Here is a 6,711-nt window from a genome sequence, read left to right as displayed (position 1 = left end):
GGTGTTTTCCTGGCACTGTCATAGTTTGTGTGTGTGGGTGTGTAATGTCCCGCAGTTATCTACGCATTAATAATAATCTAGTAATATTAATAATATCTAGTAATTAGTAATATCTAGTAATAACATCGTCTTGGCCACTCCCACCAAGTCACATGGGTGGCAGCCTGGCAGGCCACTCCCATATGGTCACATGAGCGGCAAGCCACTCCCATCCGGTCACATGGGTGGCAAGCCACTCCCACAAAGGAGGCCACGCCCACAGAGTAGGTTCGAACAATTTTTGAAACCCACCCCTGTCTGGACGGCTCCCCCAGGAGTGTCTTTAAGAGTGAGAGAGGTATGGGAGCTCCGGACGCCTCCCCCCCCCCCAGGACTGTCTTTAAGAGTGAGAGAGGTATGGGAGCTCTGGTTGGAACTACGGATGGGAATCTCTTCCAGAGGGCCATTTGTGCTGACACGTGCCTTGAATGTAAACAGCAACTGCTTTAATAAAGTTTTGAACAGGTTCAAAAGTAGATTATAGTCTGAATCAAGAGGGTGACCTTAGGGGCTTTTCATACATATGTGATGAAACCCGGTTTACTGGTTAAACCTATGCTAATAGCCTACTGGGGTACGGGTGCTAGATTTGTTTCAGAACTAGATTATTTTCGGCATCCAAAAGCCACACAGCATTGCTGTTATCCAAGGAAGTGGCCTTGAGGTTGTTTTGTGATCATTTTGGTGGTTTTGACACTAACCTGAAGTTATGGATTGTCTGAAGCATGAGACCACCAAGAACTGTCTACCAGGATATAATGAACATCTGCAAAATAAAACTTAGAAGAACACATCAAGGTGAATGAGTCCCGAGGGACTCCTTGAGTTTTAGAAAGCACCAAGCTAAGCTTCAGTAATGCAGTGGAGTCGATGTGGTTTCCTTTGAAATTGTCCTCGGTGCACTTTTTCCTTCGTTAGAGATGCCCTGAATTCTTCTGCTGTCCCTTGCAAGCTCTACCGGGAGCCTTTAGGAGAGCATTTGTGGACCTTCAGAGCCATCTAGCAGCCAGGAGTGGCAACAGGCAGTGGTGCATGCTCTGCAGTCCGTTCTGCCCAGCTGAGTCTCCCAGAGGCTGTGAAAAGAAGGTCAATGGGGTGAGTTGAATCAATGGGGCTTTCGGGGGGGGGGCTGATTGGGTTGGCAACCCAAATAAGCACGACCAGCCCACTGCAAGAACGACAGAGTTACTGCACTGGGATCTACCAAACCACTCAGCAACCAAATGAAGGAGACGGATTCAGAGAGTTCAAGGGAAGGAGTCCAATGGTGGTGGTGCTGGCTGCGTCTGAGCTTTTTTTAAGAAAACAGGAAGTAGGAATAAAAGAGGCATTGCTGTTGAGGCTGATATCAAAGAGGCAGCCAAGAGGTGGAAGAAGTTGCACATCTTTCAAAGTGGCATTAATTCAAAAGAGTGGAGCACTTTATTTTTTTGTTTTTATTTTTTTTATTCTATTTTTTTATTAAAAGTTTTAATGAGTTTTACAATTATATACATTCCACCTTCCATTCCTCCCCGCCGCGATCCCACATCCCTTCCCCCCCCAACCTCCCAGAGCAAATACAGGGTATAAACCTTTAGCAACCATATACTAAAATAAACTAACTAGCTTTAGTGTCATCCCTCGCTTGTACTTTAACTCCCCTTTTATAAAGCTAACTTTAGCTAAGTTGTAACATTCCTTGCTCAATCATACATAAGCTATCTGACGTTTCTCATTCCCATATTTATTTTGAATGTAATCAATCCATCTTCTCCATTCCAGCTTATATTTCTCGTCTGAGTAATCCTTAAGGTATGCTGATATTTTAGCCATTTCTGCTAAGTTTGTTACTTTTAATGTCGATTCTTGAATAGTTGGCAATTCTTCCTTCTTCCAGTACTGCGCCACCAACAACTGCCGTTGTTAAGTTCAGACTCAAATTGGTCTCTATAACTGTACAGTTTGTGATTATACCTAACAAGAATAACTGAGGAGTAAAGTTTATCCTCTTTTTAAGAATATTTTGCATAATCCACCATATTTTTATCCAAAATGCTTTGACCTTTTTACAGGTCCACCATATATAATAATAGGTAGCATCAGCACAGTCACATCTCCAGCATTTAGGTTGTAAGTTCGGATACATACAAGCTAATTTTTAAGGATCTAAATGCCATCTATAAAACATCTTGTAGAAATTCTCTCTCAGGTTTTGGGCTTGCGTAAATTTTACGTTTCTTACCCATATCTTTTCCCATGTCTCCATCATTATTGGTTCTTCAAAATTTTGTGCCCACTTTATCATACAAACTTTAACTAGCTCTGTTTCAGAATCTATTTCTATCAATATATTATATAACCTTTTTATATGCATTTGACTTTGGTCCCTAATTTGTTTTACTAGGTTGTCCTCATTCTGTATAATACCAATTTTCTGGTCTTTTTTCCATCTGGCCTGTAGCTGTCCATACTGAAACCAGGTTTGGATTACCTTTCCTCTTTTAGTACATTCAGAGGTTTTAACTGTAATACACCTCTTTTTATGGTAAGAAGCTGTCTGTATGTGGTTACATCCTGGTTTTGTTCTATGCTAATATTCTCTATTGCATGTCTGGGAATTGCCCACCTAGGTATCTTATCATTTAGTTTATATTGGTATTTTTTCCAGACACGCAATAAAGCATTCCTTAAAATATGACTTTTAAAAATCTTATCCACCTTCTTATTATATATTAAATAAGCATGCCAACCATATAACAAATCATACCCTTCAATGTTCAGTATTCTATCCTCTGTTGAGTTGATCCAATCACTAATTATTGATAAAGCTACTGCTTCATAATATAATTGTAAGTTTGTAGTTTTAAAACCTCCTCTCTCACGTACATCTTGCATTATTTTAAGTTTTATTCTCGGTTTCTTCCCTGCCCAAACAAATTTATTAATACCCGTTTGCCATTCTTTCAAATTTGCATCTTTTTTGAGTATTGGTATCATTTGAAAAAGAAATAAAAACTTAGGCAAAACATTCATTTTTACTGCTGCTATCCTTCCCAGCAAAGACAGTTGTAGTTTTTTCCCATTTCTTCATCTTTACCTGTATTCTATGCCACAATGGTTCGTAATTATAATTATATAATTTCCCATTTGAGGTTGTAATATAAACTCCTAAATATTTAACATTTTTTACTATCTCGCATCCTGTTACTCTTTCTAATTCTTCTCTTTGGTTTGTATTCATATTTTTAATTATCATCTTTGTTTTCCCTAGATTTATTTTAAACCCAGATACTTGACCATATTGATTAATTATGTTCATTAAAGCCATAGTTGATTTCCCCAGTTGGGTTAAAGTTACAACCAAGTCATCCGCAAATGCTTGTAATCTGTATTCATAATGCCTAATCTTAATTCCATGTAAATCATCTGACCCCCATATTTTATTCAACAATAACTCCAGGGTTAAGATAAACAATAATGGAGATAGGGGACAACCCTGTCTTGTTCCTTTTTCAATTTTAAAAGGTTCTGTTAAACTACCATTAACTATAATTTGTGCTGTTTGTTTCTGGTATATTGCCTTGATAGATTGTGTAAAATGCTCTCCAAATTGCATCTTTCGTATTATTTTCATTAAAAATTGCCAATTCACTCGATCAAATGCTTTCTCCGCGTCCAAGAATATGAGTGCTGCGGGGACTTGGTTGTTCTTTCCCAGATACTCCAATATATTAAGAATTTGTCTTACATTACTTTTCATTTGTCTCCCTTGTATAAAACCAGATTGATCATTGTGGATCACTTGTTGTATAACTAACATCAACCTATTTGCTAATATTTTAGCAAAAATTTTATAATCTATATTGACTTTCGGTGGCACCGTGCTGCTCTGACAACGTTTCCTCTGAGATGCTCCAGCCCTGAGATTGCGTTAAACTGCCAGGACAGCGTAAATCAGTTGTCTGACAGTTTGAAAACTCTTTCCTCAGGAAAAGAGGAAAGAGGAGAGCTGCCGAGCGTGGATAGAGCTCCCTTAACCCCCCAGGATTTAATTCTGGGGCTTGGAAGGTGTGAGCCCCCCTGTAGCTCAACACACTCCACTCTTGGGATGCGTCTGCTTTCCGCAAATCAAAGAGCCACGTCCATCCCTGCAATCAATGTTTTGATTTACATTTGAATAAGAAGTGGGTAGAGCAAATACTGGAGAGTTTTACAATTGCAAGTACTTTAAAACTTTAACTCCGATCTACAAAAATTCCTTCTGTTAAAATTAATGAGATAGAAGTGAAAATGGCACCCGAATATTAAGGTGTGGCTGAATCGAAACTTAACAAGCAATTACATCTTAAGTGCTTCCTAACGTTGTTAAAAGAACTAAGAGTTTAAGATCACTCAAAACAGCTTTGACCTATTAATAAGCTACAAGACTTAAACAATTGGACTAAGTAGTTTGTTTGGACTTAACAATTTGGCGGAAGATAAGTTTAATTGAATAGTTGAAATGGCTTCAAAACAAGTTAGAACAACAACTACTTTAAAGAGCGCTGGTAGCTCTCCAGCTCCGACAAACAAATTACAGTCACTCTTACCTCCCCCCGCTGCTGAGGTTTTAACTCTTGATGCACTGCAAGATGCTTTAAAGGACAGACTGCTGCTTTAGAACTTAAAATAGATGAAAAAATTACATCTGCCTTTAAGGAGGTTTTGGAGGAAATATCTGGGATCAAGGAGATAATTCAGACTCGAAACCAGCAAATAAGAGAAGACATAGTGGAAGCCTTTAAAGGTTTGGCCAGCTATGTATCCTCATTGGATAATAGAGTGGAAGAAATTAGCCAGTCCAATGTCAATCTAGAAAGGAAAGTTGAAGATGTTCAAAGTAAGACTGATAAGTCAGAAGCAGAAATTACAATGATACAATATAGAGCGATGGAATTTGCTTTGAGAATAAGAGGCCTGAAAGAGAATAACCAAGAAAATCTAAAATAGATTCTTACAGAAGCTTTTGACCAATTAATTGGTCAATCAAGAACTGAGTATGACTGGCAAATGGACAAAATATACCACGTTAATTCATGGATTGCCAGACAAAAACAATTACCAAGAGATATAGTAGTCTATTTTGCTACTAGGAATATAAGGAACCTGATACTACAAGCGTCCTATAAAACCAAGTTCCAGATTACAGGTCAGGAGGTGATAGTTTTGAAGGAAAATTAACCAAAAATGTTGAAATCTAGGAAAGATTATGCATTCCTAGTGGATGAACTTAAAAAGCGCCAGATACAATATAGATGGGAAGTTCCAGCCGGACTAGTGGTGAATTACTTGCGGCAAAGACATCATCTCAACTCAGTTTGGAAGGCCAGAGATTTTTACAGCAAGGTATTAAAGGCTGGTTACCCTCCATATCCTGGATTTAGAGAAAGGGAACAAGTAGGAGAGGCCAGACAGCAAGATACTCAAGGATCATTGGATGCTACCCAAGCTCTGAATCTTTTTGTGGAGATAGAAGGAACTATGGAGCAAAGACAAACCTGAGTGGCTACCAAACACAAGGAACAAGAATTAAAGATGCAACAAGCCCAGACAACAACTCAAGAAACTATAAACATTAACACAGAAGCCGTGGGGGGAGCCAGGCCAAAGATCAAATCACAGGATTTCCAGGCGGCTCTTAAAAAGTTTCAGGGAGCTGAAGATGGCAATTAAATTTTTAACCTGGAACATCAATGGCTTAAACTCACCACAAAAAAAGGAAAAAAAAATACCATTATTTGAAACAATTTAAAAACGATGTAATTTGTCTGCAAGAAACACATATTAGAACAAATGATCAGAAATACTTGATGAATGCAAGATTGGGACAACATTTTGTAGCTTCTGCTCCGGAGAAGAAAAATGGTATAGTTATATACTTAAAAAAGGATTTAAAAGTTGAATTAATTGAAGCAGACTCTTTTTTTAAATAATTTTTTATTTTTATTACACAGACAACACATACATACAACAATTAAAAAAAACAAAAAAGCATCATCACATACAGCATGTCGTTTGGTTACAGGTATTTTAACATCCATATTCTCGAATAACATTTACAATCACAGATTTTTCATCTAGTATAACTAAATGCCTCACTTTCATTGTACAGTATATGTTCAATTACGATTAGTATTATTTTTTTCCCAATAAATCATAGTTCCCTTACATTCTTAATTATCTATTTAATAACAGTATACCTTTATATAATTCCCATGTGAAAGAAAAGATTTTTTTTACCAACCATTTATATTTATATATCACTATTTTCCATTATACATAATTCCACCAATCAACTATCAGGTATGCTTATGTTCATTGTTATCCTTGTACCTCATACCTTCAAACAGAAATCTTATTCCTTCATTTTTTAACAAAATATTCTAAATAGTCGCTACATATGTATACCAATTTTTAATTATTCCCTTATTAAAATTATTTATCAACAACAAGATATCATTGTAATATGTTCTTAAGGTTATATATTATATCACCAATCCTCTATCAAGTATACATAAAATCGTTGTTATCCTTATCCTTTTTAAAGCAAAAAATTCTAAAGTATTCAATTCATAGATGTATCAGTTTTTCATTGTATCATTGTTAATCTATTTCACAGCACAATTGTGTTATCATTTAACTTCTTCAGTT

At 36.8% G+C, this 6,711-nt stretch overlaps 1 pseudogene; it reads left to right on the top strand.

Moving 5' to 3' along the window:
- Positions 1 to 764: 764 nt before the first annotated feature.
- On the top strand, positions 765 to 5,733 carry LOC148043117 (uncharacterized; annotated as a pseudogene).
- The last annotated feature ends 978 nt before the right edge of the window (positions 5,734 to 6,711 follow it).

This window comes from Thamnophis sirtalis, unplaced genomic scaffold (assembly GCF_051295495.1).
Source record: "Thamnophis sirtalis isolate CommonGarterSnake01/CBP01778 unplaced genomic scaffold, rThaSir2_p1.2 scaffold_13, whole genome shotgun sequence".
Lineage (NCBI taxonomy): Eukaryota > Metazoa > Chordata > Lepidosauria > Squamata > Natricidae > Thamnophis > Thamnophis sirtalis.
Note: the sequence above shows the minus strand (reverse complement) of the source record. Positions and strands in the feature narration are given on the sequence as shown.